This window comes from Morus notabilis, unplaced genomic scaffold (genome assembly GCF_000414095.1).
Source record: "Morus notabilis unplaced genomic scaffold, ASM41409v2 Scaffold824, whole genome shotgun sequence".
Classification (NCBI taxonomy): Eukaryota; Viridiplantae; Streptophyta; class Magnoliopsida; order Rosales; family Moraceae; genus Morus; species Morus notabilis.
In genome coordinates this window covers 149,540-176,404 of record NW_010366847.1, presented here as the reverse complement: position 1 = coordinate 176,404, position 26,865 = coordinate 149,540, and the positions used below count along the sequence as shown (strand labels likewise).

General features: G+C 33.7%; 1 pseudogene; it reads left to right on the top strand.

Moving 5' to 3' along the window:
- The first annotated feature begins 4,602 nt into the window (after positions 1–4,602).
- LOC21388729 lies at positions 4,603–15,984 on the top strand (annotated as a pseudogene).
- Positions 15,985–26,865: the final 10,881 nt, after the last annotated feature.

Genomic DNA, 26,865 nt, shown 5'->3' with positions numbered 1-26,865 from the left:
TGTTGATTTTACATATATAGTTTTTGATCAATTTTATAATGAAATTGATTGTATATTAATGACATGGGCTATAACAATCCATTGTTAGATATGTGAGTACTTGCAGTGTTTTGGTCGTTTTGATAATGACGTTGCTTGTATTTTAATTACATGGGCTAGAACAACTGTTTATCATAAACAAGAGCACTGATATTGCTTTTGATCCTATTTATAATGATATTATTTGTATTTTAATGACATGAGCTAAAAAGATTTTGGTAGATTTGAAATATTGAATACTGATATCATTTTTTTAAATTAGCTTATATGAATATATTTGTATGAATATAGACGAAAATATAGTGTTAAATTAGCTTCCTGGTTTCCTCTTCAATCATTTTTCTTAGAGAAGATAGTATCGGACATAACATATAATTACATAACACAAATAAACACTAACTACGTACGATGGAAATATCATATATTTCCGTTTCTTTGTTGATGGTTTTCTTTCTCTACCTGTTTTTTTTTTTTTAAATGTTAATTTTCTGCAAAAATAGTAGTAGTATTAGTTGTAGTTGGAATAGTAATAACAATGATAATAATCATAATCGATAATACTAAAAAAAAAAAAAATAATCGATAAATAAATAGACAAAATACAAAAGGAATCTTATAGATATCCTTTCCCTATTGATTAATGGTTTTCCTTTTTCCTTAGCTTAATCATGTGGCTGCCTTAAAGTTTTACATTTGTATTTATAAAATACTAAAAAAACGACTTGTCGTTTGTACTACTGTCAGTGCACACTGATCAACGTCTTGCAGAGTGCATGAACAAGCTATAAACACTACTATTAAACGTCATAAACTAACCTTTTCTCAAATATTATTACCTGTCAAAAGTACAGCAAATGGCAATAAGCTAGATATTTTAAGAAACTTAGAGGACGTTTGGTTGGATGATTTAAATCACGTGATTCGAATCATTTTTAATTTACGTGAATTTTTTGTGAGAAAAAATACTGTAACGAACCATGAATCATGATTCGAATCAGGGAACGAATCCTTCTACCTTGAGGTCAGAATTCATACATTATCTCTCACGGTACACGTGGTAATTCCGGATTTAGAAGGTCATTAAACGAGTCACAGTGACTCTCCGAGTAGACATAATCGACTGGTTGACTGATCAACTCCATCAGTTGATCCTACGAGTCGACGAATAGCCTTGGACATCAAGTCACAAGAGAATATCCTCAAGACATTCTTTATATGAGATTTGGCAACAGAATCAGCCATAAAAGAAAAGAAATCAACTGCTACAGCTAAAAGAATTAATGAGTAAAAAAGTCAATGATCGACTTAGGCCGCAAGATACCCTTTTATTGGACAAAATTGATTGTCTTTCAAGTAAAAAAATTATATCTCAAGCAATCAGGCAACAAAGAGGTCGAATTAACTCAAAATGGGCAAGAACCCATGATTGACCAATCGATTATAGATAGAACCAGTTAAGAAAAGTCATGCAACACATAAGAAGGAAAGAAATATCACAGATTGAAGACCATATCAAGCAGAGGATCAATTGGATATTTTCAAACTACTTTGGCATTATCTTCTTGCCTTGCATGCAATATTCGATGGAAGTTATATTGAGAAAATCAAGGAGATAATGAAGCAGATTTTTTTGTGTAGATAAGATAGCATGCAGTCTATTTGGAGAAGATCGTGGAGAGAATTTGAATAAGCTATCTTGGTAGATTAAGAGATTTGTTATGGTGCGTATGTGATCAACGTGAAATAAGAGGAGTTTTAGAAGCTCCATAAAAAAGGCCTCAAGATTGCTCACTTGTGGCACCGATTTAATACAGAAAATATTGATAATCATCACACCTTCCGGGTTTTGGAGAGAGGCTTGTTGCTTTTGAGAGGAAGCTCTGCCAGTTAAAGGGAGTTTTTTGGGTTAATAGAAGACGTGCGGTGCATGCTAAACAGTATCACTGTGGAGATTCGTCACAGCGGCGTCATTGTCTAGCAGGGAGTCCTATGGTAATAAGTCTGTCAGCGTCTGTAATTTTTGAAACACAGTGAACTGTTTACTACTTGGGCGTGAACCTTCAGATGTAGGTGTGTGCACCGAACTGCGATACCATATTGCGTGTTCTTTTTATTTCTGCATTTTATTCTGCTCCAGAAACTAAACATAATTCATTTGGATCTTATTTAATTAAGTCGTGTCCCAGACTGTATTATAACACCATCTGGAATACCAGACCTACAATCAGATCTATTAACTTTTAGTTACTTTCATGTTTACTAGTACTTTCGTTCTCACAGCGGGTCAATTTCATTAATAGACGACTCCTAACTCAGTCATTGGCCCTTGGTTTAATCAAATCTACATTAGTACTCGATTAGTACTCGACTATTAGATAAGATCAAATCTCTTTTCGATTTAAAGAAACCATATAATATTTGTAGTTCAAAAGATTATTCCCATATCAATGAAGAATATATATTATTAGTTCACATACCACTCAATAACAACAAAATCAAATAAAATATCTTCATAGTTAGCATATGCACCGTTACTATATAGGTTTTATTTAATTACTTCAGAAAAATAAACTACAGGTTTTGTCTCTAAAGAATTACCAGAACATCTGAACATGGAAAAGTTTTCTAGAATCTGAGTGGGCGACGCATTTGGGTTATATATGGTATAAAATATCTTCATAGTTAGCATATGCACCGTTACTATATAGGTTTTATTTAATTACTTCAGAAAAATAAACTACAGGTTTTGTCTCTAAAGAATTACCAGAACATCTGAACATGGAAAAGTTTTCTAGAATCTGAGTGGGCGACGCATTTGGGTTATATATGGTTGGGGATTTGGTCAAAATATTAAGAATAATTCTTAGTAAATTTGCTTTATTGTACTTCTTTCGCTTATCTTTGACGATCTTGTTGGAGCAGGGGGAGATTAAAAAATAATCATAGAAAGCAGCTCTGATTTCGAAAGGAATTTTTACCGTCCTTAAGCCGCAGGTCTAAAAGGATAATACTGGAAACACAGATTAAAGAAAATTGGAAACGACGACCGTTGTAAAGAAATGAGATATAACTCCGTTACTCGAGAGACGGGGAAAAAAAACGATATTTGATGAAAAAACGACAAAAAACTATGATAAACGAAGCCCTGTAAAAAAAAAGGATAAAATGTGTGAACGACAATAATAAAGAATGGCAATAAATGATAAATGACAATGCTAAAAACGGCAATGACCAAGTAAACGGAAATACTAAGAACGACAATAAATACCAAATACCATCAATCTGAAAACGACAGAAATGACTTTCAAGTAAAAAAAAACGACAAATTTTTGAAAGAACACAGATTATAAATACGACGTTAAGGATAACATTTTAAAAAACAACGGTAACATAATAAATAACAAGAACCGTACAGTTGGAAACGACGATAACATTTGTAAATGAACAACAAGTTTTCCAAGCGATAACAAAATAAACAAAAACACATTCAAAAAAAATAAAAAACAAATACGATATTATTTTAAAAAAAATACCGTAACTTGTATAACCAAATATATTGAATTGAATAAACAACAACAAAAAAAAAAAAAACAAAAAAAAATGACATCAACCAGAAAACGACAGTGTTCTCTACAAACGGCACCAACAGAGAACACAACATTTGTTTGAAAACGACAGTGACTGGAAGAAAATAATAATAATAAAAGTATGGAATATTACAGCTATCAAGGGCCTCTTTGTTATATATCTAGTGCAACTTGTGTTTCCTTACAAACGATAAAACAAAAATAAGCTTTGCTTCAAAAAGATAAATAAATAACTATCGTCTTATGGAGACTATATATCATTTAGGACATCCAGCCAACATGAATTGTGAATGGGTCAATATAAGTTTAGGCCCTTGAGCATTGTAAAAGAAATTCATCATATTCTTATTTGTATTGGAGTATTATTGTAAAATGCCTTAAATTTAACATTTTTTTTTTTTCATTTTTCTTTCTCTTTTACCAAACAACAAAAGAGAAAATCATTTTACTTCTTTCACCTAAGTATTTTACTTATATTTCCTTCCTCTTTTCTATCCATCCTACCAAACATAAGTATTGGGTGGGAAGTGAGGATACCGACGATCCCTTTTTCTATCCATTCTAGAAATTTGAAAAAAAAAAAGGAAGGTTATCCTCTTTCCTTTAAAGAAACCAAATAATTGAAGGGACTATTCTCATTCATCCACAAGCCGTCCCACAACAAAATCTGACAAAATTTCCCCATATCCTATTCCTTCAAGCCTTTTAGAATAGAAATGCATGACTTTATCCTCAACCTTTTCTTAACAACTTTATTCCTTTTTACATGTGTTATGTTTTGGATAATTAATAGTGACCAAGTTGCTTATGAAATTAGTTTTGTAGGATCTGTGTGGGATATGCTTTTGTGGGAGCTATATAAAGCATGGTTTAGCCCTTTAGCCTCTACACACTAAACCAAGAAGTTCAAAGTTCTTACTGGCTTTGCACTACTCTTTCTTTTTTCCTTGCTCATTCTATGGAACACTTTGTCATAATGAGAGAAGAGCGTTACCGTGTCGTCAGAGAAGATCAAAGCTACTGTAGAGGGCCTTATCTCTACACCACTCTTGTTCAACAGGAACCTCCTATGACTCACAAGGTGCAAACTTATGCTACTCCTCTTCATGAAGCTGGGGATTACCAGCAACCATTTGCTCATAAAGGGCCTAATTATCCGCGAGTTCCGTCGAAAAAACACGGCGGTGTAATGGACTGCAATGAGGTAGCAAAACTTTATGGTGGAGTAGTGTTTACAGAATATGGCAGGAACAAATTTCCTCGTGCTTAATTAGAATTTAGTATACTAAAAGCGTCTTTGTTATTTACTTCTACAATTAGGACCTTGTTTTGTGCTCCTTTTCTTTTTTTTTTATTTACAGTAGGAGTGTAAACTGTATCCCAGGACTTTGTTAAGCTGTTTAACAGCCTTAGCATGGTCTGTGTTGTGATATAGAAAAGTAGTCCTACTTTCGACTTGTGTAATTATATGTTTAGCTGATCACTCCTTTGGATTTCATACAGGAGTAAAATGTTTGTCAGTTTGTAAAATGTAATGTTTATAAAGTATGCTTTGTTTAAGTTTATCTCTCTTTCCATCCATGACAAAGAACGTGACTACTCAAACCAAATACAGAAACTACTAGAGTTGATCAAACTTGTAGAATATAGTTTTATTAAGTTGGAGATACTAGAAAACCATGCCTTGATTACTGTTTGCATAAGTAAAAAGACTAATTAGCATATAAATAAGCCTTAATTCAACACATAAAATGCTGAATTATTCATTGATTACTTTATATTCTTTTAGTAGTTGTAATGTTAATAATAATAGTAATCAATAAATAAATAAAGGTTAGATCTATTTCTGGCAATTTACCGAATATATTTAATGTCCAACAAAATAAATTACCGAAAGAAGTAAATAAATAGGCACAGGGAATTGGTGTCGCAGTTCGGTAACAACCTACATCCGCGGGGTCACGCTCAGAGAGTGAACAATTCACTAAGTATCAATGATTATAATCACCAATTAGACTTATACACTCAAAGACTCTATTTTCGACAATGTCGCAGTTATGTCGAATCTACTTGATGACCTTATTCAGCGAGCACCACTCGTCATCAAAAATTGTATGGAAAAATCCCTTCAGCTGGCAGTGTGCTTCCTCCTGAAAGCTTCTAATTCTTCTCCCTAAGAACGAACTACTACAAAATCTTCAAGGCTCTAAAATCTCACAGACTCTCCTCTGAAAATATTCTATCAAACCGTACCTATGTGAGCCAATTTGAGACCTTTACATAGACTTTGTAATCCTCCACGTAAATAACAATCCAAGCCAATCTCGGTTATACTTGAACTTATCCCAAACGTTGTCTTCACATTACCTTCACTTAGATAATAATCCGCTCCAATTTAAGTCATATTCGGTGTGTTCATTTGCCCAACTCAAGTCATGACTTGAGTTGTGTATGTGAGAGAAAAATAATGTAGCAAAAAAATTAAATTTGAATTTATATGAGAGAAAATACTGTAGCAATATGATTTGAGTCATAACTTGAGTAATGAAATGAACAAGGCCATTGTTTTTCAAATTCAAGCAGCATAATCCAAGTTGAACTTGAATAACAAAACACAACCGTTTATCTTCACGCTTGAGCAGCAGCACATCCTTATCTACGCCTCCTTTTAAACTTCAAAACTTGAACACAACATAATCCCTATGTTAACACCCCAAAACCTGCAGCACTTTGGTGTTCAAATTCAAATTAGAGCATATCTTCCATGTTGTATCAGCATATTATCTTCTTCAACTTTAAATGCAAACTCTTGTTAAACTCCTCACGTACAACAAGTCTTCATCGGCTATCACCTTTTTCTTTTTTTTAAACATAAACAGCTATTGCCAATAAATTTCGCCAACACTAAAAAACCCTAACAAGAAACAAGAACGCAAGGAATCTTATTGATTTTCTTTGTCTTGTTGGTTGTTGGTTTTCCTTTTTCTTACCTTCATGGGGCTGCGTTAAAGTTCTACATTTGTAGTTATAATAAAATATATTTAACTCCATGAAGAAACAACTTGCCGTCTTGGACGCTGATTAATGTCTTGCAGAATATATAGATGAACAAGCAACCTTTTTTAGTTCTTACTTGTCAATAGTACGGCAAATTAATGACCATAATTAAGAAAATTAGTTAATTATATAGATGTTTATTAAGAAAATTACTTGTCAATATATAGATGTTTATTAAGAAAATTAGTTATGTTGTTAATTGATATCTCCTAAATTTACATGCGAAGGTAAGTATGTAAAACTTAGTGATCACTGAAACCAATATGTATTAGTGTTTGTGGCTTTGTTAATAACTCAAACATGCAATAATTTACATGACTCGAAGTAGCAAACCAGATACATCTTCTCTCTTTTCAATCCCTTTCCTTCTGTAGATAAGACAGAACAATAATGTTTAGGATTGAGATGAATCATACAGAGGACTCAGGTCCACTAAGCAGGAAAAAGTCCCGTGACTACCACGATTCTTAAAAATAAAAATAAATAAATAAATAAAACTAAATCTAAACCTAATCCAAGTTCTCAGGAATTTATGGGCGATTTAATCTCCAAAAGAATCCAACTTGGCATCTGAGAACAAGTCAAAAGTTTGCCTACCGCTAAATGAATAGAAACAAATCAATGAAAGAATCATTTCCTCTTTCTCCACTTTTGATGAATTCTAGTTCATCCACTTTTGAATGAATCCTTTTTTGATATCCCTTTATGGATCTTTCTCAATAATTTGACTAGAATTTCATTTGATATGTACATTGTCTTCTTCTAAAGCAAAAAATTAAGATTTTATTTTCCCAACATATACCTTTCAATTCTTGTCTAACTGGTCATAATTAAGAAAAAAAATTTTCATGCTCAAAATTAGTGGAAAGGGAATCATATTTCAACACATAAAATGTCTAAATAAGTACAACTTGTGCACTTTTCAATAAAATCTCTGAAGTAGTTTTATAATCGAGAACAAATGGCAAAAAATTGGAAGTTAAAATTATGAGTTTATATATTATTTTTGGAAGACAAGTCACCACCCAACAAAGGATAAAGTTGTTATATCCCTTGTTTTGAATTTCTCCTTGTTTCCCTTTGACCTTTTGTCAATGGGTATGAGTCCTCTTATGAATGGATTGTTATGCCAAGTAAATTGTCCTATAGAATCTATGTGGGAGCTAGCTAGGAAACTTCTGTGGCATATGGGATATGCCTTTTACGTCCATTGACCAGTAAAACAGATCATAATTTTATTCGTGTTTGTGTATTTTCTTTTTCCTTGAATTACATTAATTAGATGGCACAACTAGAAGATCCAGTAGAAAATTCTGTCTGAACACTTTGCCGAAAGAGCAGAACAAAGAGCTCCAAATATTCCTCATCAACAGACTATAACATGGGGAATCAAATATTTCCTCAAGCCAAAGAGCCCGGGACCGTGATCGATTCCAACAAGGTGGCAAAGCTTTTTGGTGGGGTGGTGTTCATAGATTTTGATATGACAAACGGCCTCTTTGGGATTGATCAAGTGCTATATATTATGTTATCTGTAATTTACTTAGAAGTAGGACCGTATAAATTTGATCTCCTAGTCTTTAGTAAGCCTGCCACAGCTTTTTTGTGCATTGTATCGTAGAACTTATCTGTGAAATTATATTTCAGCTCTGTCCTTTTTCCAAAAAATAAATAAACAAATAAAGCAAGCAGAGAGAAGATACATATGAAAAGTACTTTATTATGTATCACTCTGCTCATTGCATGGTTTTATGTATTATCCTGCATGCTTACAATGGACCAAAGGTCCAAAACCAAATCCATATGTAGCTAATAAGACGGTTAGAAATTTTATGTGCTAACAAGTAAGCTATTGGAGCATATTCCATAATAAAACGAGGGACACCTTTCTCTTAACGAACTTTGTGTTAGCCGAAATAGTATGGATAATACAAAAGAGGAACAAGTTAAGGAATAACAAAAGCGAAATTCATACAATTGTAAATTGAATCTTTCTACCAAACTCGGAATTGGAAATTGCAAGGATGTCGAGGCACGTGGACCACGTTTTCCTTAAAACAGATTCGTCCCCTCCGGCGTGTGCTTAGGGTTACGTTGGATGTTCGTCTCCCAGGATACAACGACAACGACGGTAGCTCGATGCACTTTCGGAACCGTCCAGCGAACTAGAACTTGATCTTTCCTTTATCACCAAAACGGAACAAAACAAGACAAAGAAACACACAACTTTGGAAGCAAGAGAGAAACGGAGAGAGAGGAAAAGATTTCTGGAAAATGTGTGATTTGTTCATGTGGAGTTTGGCCTTTATATAGGCTCCCAAATCTGGGTGTTACACCAAGACATTATGGTATAATAACCCAGATTTATTCCAGTCATTAGTCTGCAAAATAATGGAGCAAAACGTTTTTGTTTTTCCATGATGAATCCAGCCACAAAGCATATCCATGTTCAAGGAAAAACTAATGCAATAATCAGCTTTTATCATCACAATTAAGCTTGGTTTTAAGCACACCAGTAAGCCTCCATTATGCTCATTTACCAGCCATTAAGCACAACTTTATGCTTAGCCAAACGGCTGGAAGCTGGAAGGACTTGGCTGAAGCAAAAATAAAAATTGCAAAAATAAGCTCGCACAAAACAAGTTTTCCAATTCAACATTCATATCCGTAAGTCACGGACGCACACATTGGCTAAGAGAGTGTCTCTAGTATACATGCTTACTTAAGTTTCAAAGTGCAATCAATTATAAACACCACATTGGCTTCATTCCTAGCCAATGTGAGATTTTTGCAATTTTCCTTCTTCACTTACCGTTCTAAGTACCATACTTAGACCATCAATTTCTCATTCACCCAAAAACCATTTTGAGTGTATGAATACTCGATTTCGATCTCCTCGCGACGGAGAACGCAAATCCATCGAGACCCGTCCCGTAAACCTATTGGGCCCCATCCGAATATGGGCCTCAAAATGGGCCTTTAAAATGGCTTAACAAGCCATTTTTTCCGACACTTTGCACGCTGAATAGAGTAACATGCTTAATCTCTTTTGTTGTCGTTTTCTAAATTGATGTCGCTTTTTTTTATTGATGCCGTTTTTAAGTTGTTGATGTTTCACTTTTGTTGACGTTGTTTCAGTGAGTGAGTGCCCGTGTCGTCTTTAATCCCCTTTTACAATTTTGATGTCGTTTTCTGAGGTTCATATACCATCAAAGGAGAACAAAATTCCCAAACTAAACAACTCGTAGTTTAGGTAATATGTCGTTTCACCTTGTAAAACAAATATCTAGAACTTTTATTCACAGCATACAACATGCTATTTATATTAAATTTATATTTATATTGAATTTTCATGTTTCAATATTTGCCCCGTAAATGAAGAGCATGGTTATTCTGAAAATCTGTGGGAAAAAATAAAGATAAGGTTAGAAAACAACAACAATTCTTTGGTTATAATTGTATGATATGTAATCCTCGTAAAATTTTCCTAATTTACTATTTACTAATTCTTTCCGTTTAGTTATTGTCTTTTGTATTTGCTAGTTTTATTGCAAATTGGCACTGTCACTTGGTAAGGAGAACAAGGCTTTGATCATCAAATGTTGTTAGCTAGACATGCTCTATTACGTTACCGTGATGACGTTTTACACTTAAGCGAATAAGGTCGGAAAAGGATAAAAAAAGTCTACAAGGATTGCCTTTAATGGGCATTCTCTTTTCCTTATACAAATCAAATAATAGCAGTTGAGGATTCTTTTCATATCAAGAACAATATATCCCCATATCAAGAACAATATATCCCTATTCTTTAGAAGAAAAAATCCAAGCCTCCAGCTTATTCCCTTTACATGTGTTTTGGGTAATGGTGATTATAGGTCATATTCAGTGAAAGCAAGAACTTTTTCCAGTGAGGGCAAGAGTGAAATCAAAGTTTTCAAGGTCCACAATTCACAAGTTGTGACCTTATGTCATAATGTCATTAATTATTGAATTATTTAGTGAGTTTGAAATATGAGATACTTAAAAGTTAAATTTTTGAGGTATAATTTAAATCTTTCTAAACATTTCTTATAAATGTCATAAATGGAAAAATTTAGGGAGCGATATAAACGAAAAATGTATAATAAAAATTTGGTTAAGTTAACATTAAAGAGGTCATTTTAGGTCAGTGGAGATGGTCCAATTGACCTAATGTGGCTCCGCCACTAATCATATTTACTTTAGAAAACCAACAACAACCACAAATATTGATGTGTATAGAGAATCACTTTCTACAGATGGAAAGTATTATAGTATCTGTGCAGGGTAAGCTTCCCTGGGTTCTATAGTTGGGAGATTTCTCAGTCATTTCGCTTCTTTGTCCGCAGCGGCAAGTGCTATAAACTCACTCTCCATCGTAGAATGAGTTATGCACGTTTGTTTCTTAGAAGCCTAAGAGACGGCTCCTCCCGCAATTGTGAAAATCCAACCGGATGTGGATTTGTTATCACTTGCACTTGTTATCTAACTTGCATCCGAGTACCTTTCAAGTACCGTCGGATAGTCATTATATGACAAACCCAAATTAATAGTTCTTTTAAGATAACCAAGTACTCTACCAATTGCATTCCAATATTCAACACCCGGGTTACTCGTGAATCTAGACATTTTACATACCGCAAATGCTATGTTGGGTCTTGTACAATGCATGCCATACATTAAGCTACCAATCACACTAGCATACTCAAGCTATGCCACCGCTCGGCATGCATTCTCTAGTAATTTAATACTATAATCATATGGGGTATTCGCTTATTTAAACTTCAACTGATTAAATTTAAGAAGCACATTCTCAATATAATGAGATTGACACAACGAGTAACTCCCACTATGCTTCCTCACTTTTACACCTAAGATAGTATCTACCTCACCAAGATCTTTCATCTTAAATTGTGAAGTTATATATTTCTTGGTATCATTTACCCCTTGCATGTTTGTTCCAAAGATAAGCAAGTCATCAATATATAAACTTATAATCACACCAAAATTATTTATAAATTTAGAGTATATGCATTTATCCACATTATTATGCTTAAAACCATGAGATAAAATGACATTATCAAATTTCTCATGCCATTGTTTTGGTGCTTGCTTTAAACCATAAAGCGACTTGACTAACTTGCAAACCTTCTTTTCATTTCCAAGCAATACGAACCCTTTGGCTTGTTCCATATACATTTTCTCATTAAGATCACCATTTAGAAAAGCCGTCTTAACATCCATTTGATGCACATGCAAATTGTATATTGATGCAATTGCAAATAGCACTCTTATGGATGTCAATTTAGCTACCGGAGCATATGTATCAAAGTAGTCTATACCACGTTTTTGTTTAAAGCCCTTGGCTACCAATCTAGCCTTGAATGTTTGTATAGACCCATCAGTATTGTACTTTCTTCTAAACACCCATTTGTTGCTTATTGGTTTTGATCCCAGAGGAAGATCAACCAAGATCCAAGTTTGATTCGATATAATCGAATCCATTTCATCATTTACGACCTCTCTACAAAAGGAGGCATCCCTAGAAGACATAGCTTCACTAAATGTCTTTGGATCTTCTTCTACATTAAGCAACAATGGTATTTTATTAAGTACACCATTTCTATCTCCTTCAACCAAAATGGTTAAAGCTTGATATATAATAAAATCCGGTGCTAAGTCCTTTTCTTTTCTTTCACGTTGACTTTTTCTCGGTTCGAAAGATGTCATAGACTATTTCCTTTTATTAGTGTAGGTACCGGGAATATCAACACATGGTTGATTAACATTATATTCTAATTCAGTGGAAGAATCAAGGCTAAACTTGTTCTCAATAAATTCAACATCTTTTGATTCCACAATGGCATTAGAATCTAGATTCAATAATCTATAAGCCTTAGAATTTTTAGCATATCCTACGAAAACACTTTTAATTCTTCTAGCACCTAACTTTAATGATTTAGGGTCAATCACTCTATAAAAGGCTAGACAGCCCCACACCCTTAAATACATCAAGTTTGATTTTCTTCCTTTTCATATTTCATATGGAGATACATGTGTTTTTATAGATGTAATTCTATTGTGAACATGACATGCAGTAAGTAAAGCTTCCCTCCATAAATTATTAGGCAATCTAGCATTAAGAAGCATATAGTTAATCATATCGGTAAAAATCATATTCTTTCTTTCAGTCAATCCATTTTGTTGATGAGTGAAAGGCGCTGACCTTTGGTGAATAATACCATGCTCTTCACAGAAGACATTAAATTCATTTGAGAAATATTCACCACCTCTATCACTTCGAACCATTTTGATCTTCTTATCTTTTTGGTTCTCAACTTCAACCTTATAAATTTTAAATTTATCAAAGGCTTCATCTTTTATTCTAAGTAAATACACATAAGTGTATTTAGAACAATCATTAATGAAAGTGATAAAGTATCTCTTTTCTCCTCTTGTCAAAAGTCCATTATACTCACAAATATCGGTATGAATCATATCCAATATTTGTGTATTTCGTTCGGCTCTAGGAAAGGGTTTCTTAGTCATCTTTGCTTGTATGCAAATTTCACACTTATCATTTTTAAAATCTTTACAATTAATTAAACCATGTTTAGACATATATTTCAAAGATTTAAAATTTAAGTGTGCTAAACGTGCATGCCAAACATCAAAAGAATCAACAATATAAAGAGAATTCACATCATCTTTATTATTAATGCTAAGTTTATACATGCCATCATAAGAATATCCCTTTCCCACAAAGACCCCATTCTTAGATACAATAGAATTATTGTCTTCAAGTACAATCTTAATGGTGAGTTTATGCTAAGTTATTAATGCTAGAATGACTTGACATTGATATAGTTTATGCTAAGTTTATGTTAGAATGAGCAAACTGAGTAAACAACATTTTATACATGACATTGATATAGTTTCTAATGGTGAAATCTATATTGGATCGGACCAAAGTTGAATTGTTTTAATTAATAATTCTGTTTGAATAAAACAATTCACTTTTGATGAATTATATGTTGTCATCTTAATCCTGAGATGGATAATGAACCCGTATGCTTGACTTGTATCCTTTGATGTACTAAAGGGAGACATCCTAACATTATGTAAAGGTACGCTTGCCGGTACATTGGGGGTATGACTCGTGTATGCGTAGATTCGTTATTCATAGATAGTGGAATCCATAGCTCCTATAAAGAGTCAATGATATCCTCTTATGCATTATCAGTGGATTAGAAAATACAAGTGCTCGGCCATTAAACTACTCCATGTTATCTAATGGTTTACTGTTTGTAATGGTACGAATAGTGGTTTTCTGATGGTGTGATAATGGAACATAAGATAAATGTAATCAGGAAGGTAAAACGGAACTTGACCTTAAGTCGATTATGGATATCCTATGGGGATGATACACTAATATATTGAGTCAGGGACTAGAGTTAATCAGAGCTTTGTAAATACGCTATATAAATCGAGAGTGCAGCTCCAGTCCCTTTGCTAGCTCACATAATTTCCTGTAACGATACGGTGTATTTCCTACACATTGGTAACTTGTGTTATTTTCGTAACGAGAGGTTCAAAGTTAATTCATGGGTGAATTAATTGATAAATTAATTCTAAATAAATTGGTTAAATTATTGTTTTAAGAGTTGTTTAATATGGGAAGACTATTATATGACTGTTTTGAACATGCAATTTCTTTATTGGGTTGCTTGAATCAAAACTGAGGCTCTATGCAAGTTTCCCGTATTGAAAAACTAGGAAAAACAACTTTCGTCAGTGCAGACAGGTCGACCGGTTGGGTAGACTGGTCACAGGTCGACCGGTCCGGTCGACCGGTTAGTGAAGACAGGTCGACCGGTGAGTTATAACGTCTTTGTCACCGGTCAACCGGTTGTAACATAAAATGCATGCTGACGTGGGAAAATCGACTCTGGATGCGATTAGAACTTTGGGAAACCTAATTGTTACGGAAGTATGACTTCCAAAACACTATAAATAGCCTATTAAGTCACATTACTCATTAAATCACTTGAGAGACTTTTTGGAGGCTATTGATAAAAGATTCCTGAGAGGAAAAAATTGTTTAATTCTCAAGAACAATTTTTTCTTTGGCTCTCTTGTGATTGGAAGGAGATCAATAATACTTAGAGGAGATTAAACGACGTGTGCCCACCCGCACACCGATCGTGGAAACGAGAATAGCAAAGAAGACCAGTTGGTTGAGGCTCTTCCGGTTGCTGTTTGGAACGCTTAGATCTGTCAGACGTGCAGTTTCCTGAAATCTCAAAAGGTATGTTTTAGATCTTTAGTATTTATGTTATATAGCATCATGAACATGTTCTTGTTTGGCTTTGACGTTGATTAAAATTTCTAACTTCCGCTGCGCACTCGATGTCATTAATTTTCCAACAGATATTGCCACCGTTGTGCAGAGTGAGAAGTACCCACCAACCACAATAGCCGATTTAGTGAACCGGGCAATACGTGCAGAGCATAATATTGCCAAATCTAGAGAAGAACAGGCTAAAGTGTGGGAAGATAAGAAAAAGTAGAGAGAAAAGGCACATGCACCCACTAAGCAAAGCCTTAGTACCAAACAACAAAGTCAAGAAAGCCAAAGTAACCAGGGATCGAAACCTGGGCATGGAAGTCAGCAAAACCCCAATAAGAGAAAGGGTAATTTCAGCGAAAATTGCAATCAGAGTCAGTGAAATTCCCAATAGAAGCACGACCAGTATACCAGTCCCAATGTTCCTATCTGCCAGATGTGTGGAAGGAAACACTCTGGAGAATGTAAAGTCGGCAGAAGAATTATGCAGATAAACGCCGAAAACCCTTGGAATTTTCAGTAGGAGACTTCGTATTCCTGAAAGTCGCACCAATGAAGGGTGTGATACGTTTTGGGAAGAAAGGTAAGCTGAGCCCATATTACATAGGGCCTTTCGAGATCATTGAAAGAATAGGAAAGGTAGCTTACCGACTAGCTCTGCCGCCAGATTTGGCTTCAGTACACAGTGTGTTTCATGTAGCAATGCTCCAGAAGTATATTTCGGATCCATCGCATGTGTTACAGTATGAGCCTATTCAGATTCACGAAGATTTGTCCTATGAGGAGCAACCAGTTCCGATTTTAGCAAGAGAAGAGAAGAAACTCAGAAGTCGTAGTATCCCAATGGTTAAAGTGTAGTGGAAAAATCACAGTCTCGCGGAAGCCACTTGGGAAGTAGAAAAATAAATTAGACAGAAATATCCCAATTTGTTCTAATTTTCAGGATGAAAATTTCTTAAGGATGGGTGAATGTAATGACCGGGAAAATTTTAGGTGTAATCCGGACAGTCCGGTATTTGACCGAAATCCTTTCCGGAATAGTAAGTAGTAGAATTTTGATATAATCAAGAAAATATTATGCAAAAACTTTACGTACGGGGTAAAATTTCCCTAAAAGTGTAAAGTTATAATACGAATATTCTTACAAAGAAAATTCATAAATATCAGTTATAAATAGTGAAATATCAGTTAAAAGTTAAAAATTTTAGCGAGTATATTTTAGTTATGAAACACTGAAATATTTGGTTTGTGACCAAATGGCCAGTTAGAAAAAGAGTATAAATATTAGAAACAAGGAAAATAGTAAAAGTTCCTGAAACAAAATTTTCCTGAGTCAGTTAAAGCGGGAAACTGCTAAAAAATGAGTACCGCGAGAGTACGCGTTTTAGGCAATTCTGAATCAATTAAAATGAAAATTTCAGAAAAAAAAAAAATTGACTAATGAGATACCCAAGAGAATTAGGTTGAACATGATAAGTTTGACCCAGGGTACTCGAAAGTTCAGAAAAGCAGTATAGAACCTGTATTGGTTGTGAAATTTTCCTGAGTATAGAACCCACTCATTTGCTAGTACATATCTTTGGTATGGCAAAGAATAAAAGCAGGTTGAACAAAGTTATAGTATATGTATATATATATATATATGATTATTTCTAAGTACGTTTCTTAAGAAATTAGTTTATCTAAAAGAATATATATATATATATATATATATACACGCAAAATTATATGTAAATTGGTGACTCACGTTATTACCGGAGGTGGAGATAAGTTTGTAAAAAAAGAAAAAGAGAATAATTACCATGAGGTGGACATAAGCATTGCATGCAGAAAACACTTGGCATTACTTTGTAGCTAGCATACCACGTGAAGTATTACGTGAGACAATACTTGGAGACTCACTTGACGTTTAAGTATATACTTCATTACACATAAATAACACTTTGTAGCTAATGCCAACGTGAAGCATAGCAGAGAAGAAAAAAAACGTGAGAAAGTTACGAAAAAAAAGAAAAAAAAGTTGTTAGGGAGAGACGGAGAAAGAGAAATCAGGGAAATCAAGCATTTTCACTTAAATTTCTTCCGTTCAGTCTAGTAGAAACGTAACCTGAGACGTTTAGAGAAAAACCTCAACTTATGGAGGTAAGATTTCGGATTTTTCATGAGAATTCTATGATTTCTTGATTTGGATGAATAGTAACCCATCTAAGAAAAACTTCCGTTAAAGTAAAAATCGAAACTGAGATTTTGTAGAGCATCGTAATAGGGGTTTAACGGTGTAAGTATTAAAACGATTGAACGAAGTTTTGGTGGATTTCCATTGAACATCCGTGAGCCTAGATTAAGAAAGAACATGTGTTTTTGTTCAATTTCATGTTGGAATCTGTGTTCAGGAATGTGAATCTTGACTCCAGGTACCAAAATTAGAAGTAGAACGAGTTATTGAAAACTTGGAAAACGAGAAAAATAAGGCGAAACTCTGCCGAAATTTTCTAAAAATTAGTTAGTAAGCAATGAGTTAGTAATTCAATTCTAGAGAATGAATAAATGTTTTAAAGCTCGGAAATGAACAGATTAAGATTCAGAAACCGAGATACACAAATATGTGTAATCTGCCTGTTGAACTAGGATTCGGCCTAGAGGGGAAAGAGGTTCAGAAACGAGTAAATTAGATTTAAGAATCTAAGTATGAAGAATTGTGATTTGGAATAAGAAATTTATACCTATTTCCATGAAACAGGTTTTGGCACGAAAGCCGAGACAACAAGAAAGAACTTCTAGCAAGCGGGAATCCTAGCGGATTATTAGTAAGTATAGACATATATGTTTGTCTGGACTCGAGTAAACCGTAGATAGACTTAGAATTATAAATTTGCTTATGTTCCTAAGTCTATGTGATTATACATTTTGGAGGGCTTAGTGCCCTAGATTGCAGAAGGGCAACATATGGCTACCCTTATGCATAGTTAAAGTATGCAAGTAGTATTATGCATTTTATGTTAGCATGTGCACGTAGAGAAACGTTGCATATTATTCAGTAAAGTTTTTAACACTTTGAAATGAAAAACTCAAAGTTCAGTAATGTAAAGAGACTGACGAGTCATCGGCCTCCCAAGTGAGGAAATCTCAAAGAGTGAAGATTCCGACTAGACTAGACAGTAAGCAGGGGCCCAGGCCCACAGTAACAAGAACAGTAGGCAGGGGCCCAGTCCCACAGTAGTAAGAACATAAAGACAGAAAGCAATTTAAAACATGTTTCACACGATCATATATGCATCATAATTCTTAATGTAAATTTTTCTAGTTTATGATGTATGCATGTTTATACTTACTGAGCGTTAGCTCATCAGTTTACTCGTGTGCAGGTAGCAAAGGTAAGCAGTCAGCCATATAGCAGTTTTGCTTGATGGACCGGCGGAGGCAAGGATGGCAGAAATTTCATGTGTACACGGGAGTGGTCTCTACTACGCTCGCTTAGAAATTAAATTCCGCTGCAGAATAATGTAATATAGAACCAAGTTTATATGTTTCAGTTTTAAGAAAAATATGTTACGGTCATTGTCTTAGTAAAGAACTATAGACTGTAATAAGTTAGGATAAGTTTCGGGGACTAGTTCCATATCCGATTTCTTAAAGTATTAGCAAGGATAAATTGTTGTATAACAAAAGAACATGCTAGGAATATGTTAAGAATCCGAGGGTTAAAGAAAAAAAATTTACTCGTAGAAAAACGTAAATTAAAGAGACGATAGTCTAATAACAAGTAATAGATTAGACTATAACTCAGCCTATTAGTAGTAGTTTAAGGAATGGCGACCGCGCCGCCAGGGCGCGAGTCGTCACAAAAACACAGCGGTGTAATGGACTGCAACGAGGCAGCAAAGCTTTATGGTGGAGTAGTGATTACAGAATACGGCAGAAACAAATATACTCTTCGAGCTAATTAATTAGGACTTAATACTACGTCTAGGATCTCTTGTGTTGTTATACTTTTATAAGGACCTTGTTTTGTGCTCCTTTTCATTTTACATAGGAGTGAAAACTGTATCCCTTACACCTACCAAACTGTATCTCCTATTAGTATGTTTCTGTTGTATAATGCTCTCTCTTAATATGTAATGTTAAAGTATGCTTCTTTATGTATCTCTCTCTTGTTTCCATTTATGATAAATAATGCTACCAAACAACCAAAAAAACTAGAGTTTCAAATTGGCATCATACTTCCATATATAAAAATAAAAATAAAAAAATAAAAAATAAAACGAACAAACAAACTTTAAAGGATTTTTAACTAATTAGTAACCATTTAACTATACGGGGTTCTTTTTAATTTGGAGTCATGTGCTCTATCGTCTTGCAAATCCATAGCAAAGAACTATTGACAGACAGCCATACATAATTGTTGTATTTTGAATTGATCTCATTTTTATTTTTTACGTTTGTCGAGAAAGAAAAATGGAAACGTTTACAAAACGACGTTTGGCGCAATATAGACAAAAAACGGAAATGAAAATGATTTTTTGGTTTACCGTAAAATGAGAGAGAAATGAAAAACAACATTTAGTCATTTTTTTATTTTTTGTTTTCATTTTTTCCTCTCTCCAGGTGAGAGAGAAAAATAGTCATTAATGGATTTTTTTACACTGAAAACAAACTCTTGAAAAAACAACCAAACGCATTTTCAAATGATTTCTGTCTGAAATTGAAAACGTTTTCATTTTCATACACAAAACAAAATCATTTTGGAACGAGTTCCAAACACGCCCAATACGTCATTACAATATGCAGATATATATTGTAACAAATTAATTTGATTCAATTAGTGTTTTCCACTAAAGTATTTTTTGTTTTGAGCAGTGAAAGGAATATAAGAGAAAAGTATGCCTGAGCTGTAGTGTTAAATCATTTGCTTGCTTCCTTGTTCCCTCTTGAAGCCATTTTCCTTGGAGATTATTGTAATGGATATTGTAGTTGAAAAACATAAACAAATACATAACTACATTTGGATCTTTCAAAAATCATCATATTGTTGAGAAACGACTTACCGTTTTACGATCAGAGTACACGTTCTAAATTAAAGCTAATTAGTGACCGAAAATAATTATGGTTTAGTGTTTGTGCTAGGATTGATAATAATTCTAACATGCAATAATGTCGATGAAAAGTAGCAAATTAACCAAACGGATTTTTCTCTCTTTTACAATCACTTTCCTTTCTGTTAGATAAGATATGGAAAAGAATAATATTCAGGTTTGAGATGCATCGTTCAAAACTACATGTTCTTCCATGAGGAATCAGGTTCGACTTAGAAGGAAAACGCCCCAATCCAAGTTTGCAGGACTTTACGACTCATTGAATGATATCCAAAAGGATGAAAAATATTTGCATCTTAGACCAAGTCAAAATTTTGCCTACCACATAAGACATACCTAATTGGAAGATTAATAACACCATTTGCGATTGCCTTTTACGAAATGTATTGAAGCCAATATATATATATATATATATATATATAATCAAAAAAATTTAGAATCGTTTCATCTTTCTCCTCTCTTAATGAATTTACTTCTGCCATTTCACATTCTTTTTCAAAGAAAGAATCATTTTTTTTAATGGGATCTATCTCAATAATATGATTAGAAGTCCGTTTGATGTTTACCCTTACTTTGTCTTGTTTGAATCAATAAATTACGACCTTTTTTTTCCCAACTTGATGCGTACCTTTCGTATCTTGCCTCAATAATTCCGAAGAATTTTTTTTTCTTTCTTTCGTTCGTCCTAATAATTAAGCTCAACAATCTGGGCTAGGGAATCGTAATTCAGCACAAACATGTTCTCTTGTAGATAAAATCTCTAGAAGCGTTTTATGAGTGAGACCAAATATATAAGTAAATAATTGGAGTTAAGGCTTATTAATTAATTTATTCCGCCTGTAAGAGAATATTTTTCACTCAGAAGCACCCAAAAGATAAAAAGAGAAATTATATAGAATTTTTCGAATTCAGGTAAATTTGTCATTTTGTCCTCTAATCAGGAAAACAGTAATCCGCTCCCCCCAAAGTTGAAACATTAGCAAATTTGTCCTATATATCATTTAAAAAGACAATATATATATATATACACATATACGCATGTATATGTGTATGTATATATATATATATACACGCAGGGTCTGGGGTGGTTCATGGTGGGTAAGTTGGGTAGGGTCAGTTGTATGAGGTGGGGGTTTACGGCCGCGTTGGCCGTTGGGTCGTGATAGCTCTCCAACAAAAAAGCTTATCTGCGACGACGGACTGTCGTCGCAAATAACTATATTGTCGTCTTAAATATTCTATTTTTGACGACATGTCGTTGCAAAAAACTCAATGCAAATAATATATTTGCGACGACATAGTTTTTAAATGTCATCGTTATTATATTAGCGACGGCAATCGTCGCAAATAAGTTGTCACAAATGTACCGTCGAATATGTCGTTGATGATGACGTGCCCTAACTTATTTGCGACGACTACAAGTCGTCGCAAACGTAGTTAAAACCTTTTGCGACCATAGGCTTCAAAGTGTCATCGTTAGTAATATAGACTATTTGCGACGACAATTTAGATATGTCGTCGCAAATAATTTTTTTTTTGCTGTACTTTACTAATAATATTAATTATTGAATATATAAATTATAAGAAAATTTAATAATAAAATAGAACAATAAAATTGATATAAAATAGTTAACACAGTATTAAGATCAGTCTTAAAAAGTAAATTAATCAATAAATACTAAAAAGTGTTCATAACACCGCAAATAATCTTATTTTGACGACAAACGTTGGCGCCAAACAACATTTGCCGCCAACAAAATATTTGTGACGACTAGTGAATTACTAGCGACAACATCATTTTCATGTTAAACGATAAGTAATTGCGACGTTCTTTTATAGCAAATAATTTCGTCGCAAATTGGGCAATTTGTAGTAGTGGAGGTCCAAGGTTTAATCACTATTCACTGAGCAAAAAAATCATTATTTTTAATCATTAGAAATTTTAACTTAAACTGAATTTCCGTATTTGAAATTTAGTATTATTTTAGCTTTTTCTTCCATTCAAGTGATAAGCGGGACAAATTTGCTAACATTTTGAACTTCAGAGAAGCCAATGACAGTTTTCCAAATTCAGAAGGCAAAATGACAAGCTTATCCAATTAAGTTCCGAGAATTTATTAAACTTATCCACAAATAGTATTCTTTCATATATGCTTTCGGTTCTCAAAAAGTCTCTCATTTCCCCTTGTTTACTTTTTTGAGAAAATTATTCTTTGGTTATAATTGTATAATATGTAATCCTCGTAAAATTTTCCTAATTTACTATTTACTAATTCTTTCCGTTTAGTTATTGTCTGTTGTATTTGCTAGTTTTATCGCACATTTTCACTGTCACTTGGTAAGGAGAGCAAGGCTTTGATCATCAAATGTTGTTAGCTAGACATACTCTATTACGTTACCATGATGACGTTTTAGTACACTTAAGCGAATAAGGTCGGAAAAGGATAAAAAAGTCTACAAGGATTGCCTTTAATCGGCATTCTCTTTTCCTTATACAAACCAAATAATAGCAGTTGCGGATTCTTTTCATATCAAGAATAATATTATTTATTCTCGAACCCGTGCCGAAACAAAATCAGACCAAATATCCCATATCCTGTTCCTTAGAAGAAAAAATCCAAGCCTCCAGCTTATTCCCTTTACATGTGTTTTGGATCATGGTGATTATAGGTCATATTCAGTGAAAGCAAGAACTTTTTCCAGTGAGGGCAAGACGGAAATCAAAGTTTTAAACTAAAATAATAGTACACTTTTTATAGTTCTAATCCAAATAATCTTCAAATTAAATTCAATTCACTTTCAAGGTCCACAATTCACAAGTTGTCACCTTATGTCCTAATGTCATTGATTATTGAATTATTTAGCGAGTTTGAAATATGAGATACTTAAAAGTTAAATTTTGAGGTATAATTTAAATGTTATTAAACATTTCTTATGAATGTCATAAATGGAAAAATTTAAGGAGCGATTCAAAGGAAAAAGATAAAATAAAATTTTGGTTGGGGTAACTTTAAAGAGGTCACTTTAGGCCAGTGGAGACGGTCCAATTGACCTAATGTGGCTCCGCCACTAATCATATTTACTTTAGAAAACCGACAACAACCACAAATATTGATATGTATAAAGAATCAGTTTCTACAGATGGAAAGTATTGTAGTGTCTGTGTAGGGTAAGCTTTCCTGGGTTCTATATAAAGAGGGGGTGTCCCTTTAGACAACGCATCAGTTAACCAACAAGGTCAAATTTCTCACTTGCTTTGCACTACACTTCTTTCACTTGTTCCTTTTCTATGGGCCACTTTGTCATCAGAGAAGAGCACTACCATGCTGTCAGAGAAGAGCAATACGAGTATTACGTGGCGCCGCCTCAAGACGACTCTCTGAAGATCATGTTGGAAAACTTTGGAAAACGAGCGGAACAAAATGCCTTTGTCGATTATCAGCAAAGGCAAAAATACAATCAGCAAGATTGCGGCTATAAAGGGCCTTATCTGCATGCCACTGTTGCTCAACAACAACCTGCTACGACTCACAAAGTGCAAACTACTTTTGCTCCTCCTAAAGGGCATTACCAACAACCAATTGCTCATAAAGGGCCTAATTATCTGCGAACCGGTATCGCTCATCAGGGTCATGTTCAACAACCTAACGAGGGGAGTCAATTGCAAGGTCCTCCGTCGAAAACACACGGCGGTGTAATGGACTGCAACGAGGCAGCAAAGCTTTATGGTGGAGTAGTGATTACAGAATATGGCAGAAACAAATATACTCTTCGAGCTAATTAATTAGCACTTAATACTACGTCTAGGATCTCTTGTGTTGTTATACTTTTATAAGGACCTTGTTTTGTGCCCCTTCTCATTTTACATAGGAGTGAAAACTGTATCCTTTAGACCTACCAAACTGTATCTCCTATTAGTATGTTTCTATTGTATAATGCTCTTACTCCTTTGGTTTTCATGATGGAGTCAATTAATGTGTATTTGTGTAATATGTAATGTAAAAGTATGCTTCTTTATGTATCTCTCTCTTGTTTCCATCTATGATAAATAATGCTACAAAACAAACAAAAAAACTACAGTTTCACATTGGCATCTTGCTTCCATTTAAAAAAAAACAAAAAAACTTAAAAGGATTTTTAACTTAGTAACCATTTAACTATACGGGGTTCTTTTAAATTTGGAGTCATGTCCTCTATCGTCTTGCAAATCCATAGCAGAGAACTATTGGCAGACAGCCAGACACAATTGTAGTGTTTAGAATTGATCTCGTTTTTATTTTTCACGTTTATTGAGAAAGAAAAATGAAAACGTTTACAGAACGGTGTATGGCGCAATAAAGACAAAAGACGGAAATGAAAACAATTTTTTAGTTTAGTATAAAATGAGAGAGAAATGAAAAACGACATTTAGTCATTTTTTATTTTTTATTTTTGTTTTCTCCTCTCTCGAGGAGAGAGAGAAAAAGAGACATTAATGGGTTTTTTTACACTGAAAACAAACTCTTGATTAAACTACCAAATGCATTTTCAAAAATGATTGCTGTCTAAAATTGAAAACGTTTTCATTTTCATTTTCATACAAAAAACAGAATCATTTTGGAACGAGTTCCAAACACACCCAAATATGTCATTACAATATGCAGATATATATTGTAACAAATTAATTTGATTCAATTAGTGCTTTCCACTAAAGTATTTTTTGTTTTGAGCAGTGAAAAGATTAACATAGGAGAAAAATATGCCTAAACTGTAGTGTTAAATCATTTGCTTGCTTCCTTGTTCCCTCTTGAAGCCATTTTCCTTGGAGATTATTGTAATGGATATAGTAGTTGAAGAAAATAAACAAAGACATAACTACATTTGGATCTTTCAAAAATCATCATTGAGAAACGACTTGCCGTTTTACTATCAGAGTACACTTTCTAAATTTTTTATGGGACGGTAAGTACGTAAAGCTAATTAGTGACCGAAAATAATTATGGGTTAGTGTTTGTGCTACGATTGATAATAATTCTAACATGCAATAATGTCGATGAAAAGTAGCAAATTAACCAAACGGATTTTTCTCTCTTTTCAATCACTTTCCTTTCTCTTAGATAATATGAAAAAAGAATAATATTCAGGATTGAGATGCATCATTAAACATGTTCTTCCATGAGGAATCGGGTTCGACTTGGAAGGAAAACGCCCCAGTCCAACTTTGCAGGACTTTACGACTCATTGAATGATATCCAAAAGGATGAAAAATATTTGCATCTTAGACCAAGTCAAAATTTTGCCTACCACATAAGACATACCTAATTGGAAGATTCATAACACCATTTGCGATTGCCTTTTACGAAATGTATTGAAGCCAATATATATAAATAAATATATATATATATATATAATAAAAAAAACTGAGAATCTTTCCATCTTTCTCCTCCCTTTATGAATTTACTTCTGCCATTTCACATTCTTTTTCAAAGAAAGAATCTTTTTTTTTTTTTGGGATCCATCTCAATAATACGGTTAGAATTCCGTTTAATGTTTACCCTTACTTTGTCTTGTTTGAATCAATAAATTAAGAACTTTTTTTTCCCAACTTGATGCGTACCTTTCGTATCTTGCCTCAATAATTCCGAAGATTTTTTTTTCTTTCTTTCTTTCGTCCTAATACTTAAGCTCAACAATCTGCGCTAGGGAATCATAATTCAGCACAAACATGTTCTCTTGTAGATAAAATCTCTAGAAGCGTTTTATGAGTGAGACCAAATATATATGTAAATAATTGGAGTTAAGGCTTATTAATTAATTTATTCCACATGTAAGAGAATATTTTTAAGAAATTTTATAGATATTTCCGAATTCAGGTAAATTTTTCATTTTGTCCTCTAATTTTTAAAACAGTAATCTGCTCCCCCCAAACTTGAAACGTTAGCAAATTTGTCCTTTATATCATTTAAATAGACAATATATATATATATATATATATATATGTGTATATATATATATATATATGCGGGGGTCTGGGATGGCTCATGCATGGTGGGTAAGTTGGGTAGGGTCGGTCGTATGAGGTGGGGTTTTACGGCTGCGTTGGCCGTTGGGTCGTGATAGCTCTCCAACGAAAAAGCTTATTTGCGACGACGGACTGTCGTCGCAAATAACTATATTGTCGTCTTAAATATTTTATTTTTGACGACATGTCGTCGCAAAAAACCCGATGCAAATAATATATTTGCGACGATATAGTTTTTAAATGTCGTCGCTAATATATTAGGGATGACAGTCGTCACGAATAAGTCGTCACAAATGTTTCGTCGAATATGTCGTTGATGATGACGTGCCCTAACTTATTTGCGATGACTACATGTTGTCGCAAACTTATTTAAAACCTTTTGCGGCCATAGGCTTCAAAGTGTCGTCGCTAGTAATATAGACTAATTGTGACGAGAATTTAGATATTTGGTTGCAAATTGGGCAAATTGTAGTAGTGGAGGTGCAAGGTTTAATCACTATTTACTGAGCAAAAAAAATCATTATTTTTAATAATTAGAAATTTTTACTTAAACTGAATTTCAATATTTGAAATTTAGTATTATTTTAGCTTTTTCTTCCATTCATGTGATAAGCGGGACAAATTTGCTAACATTTTTAACTTCAGAGAAGGTAATGACAGTTTTCTAAATTCAGAAGGCAAAATGAAAAGCTTATTAAATTAAGTTCCAGGAATTTATAAAAC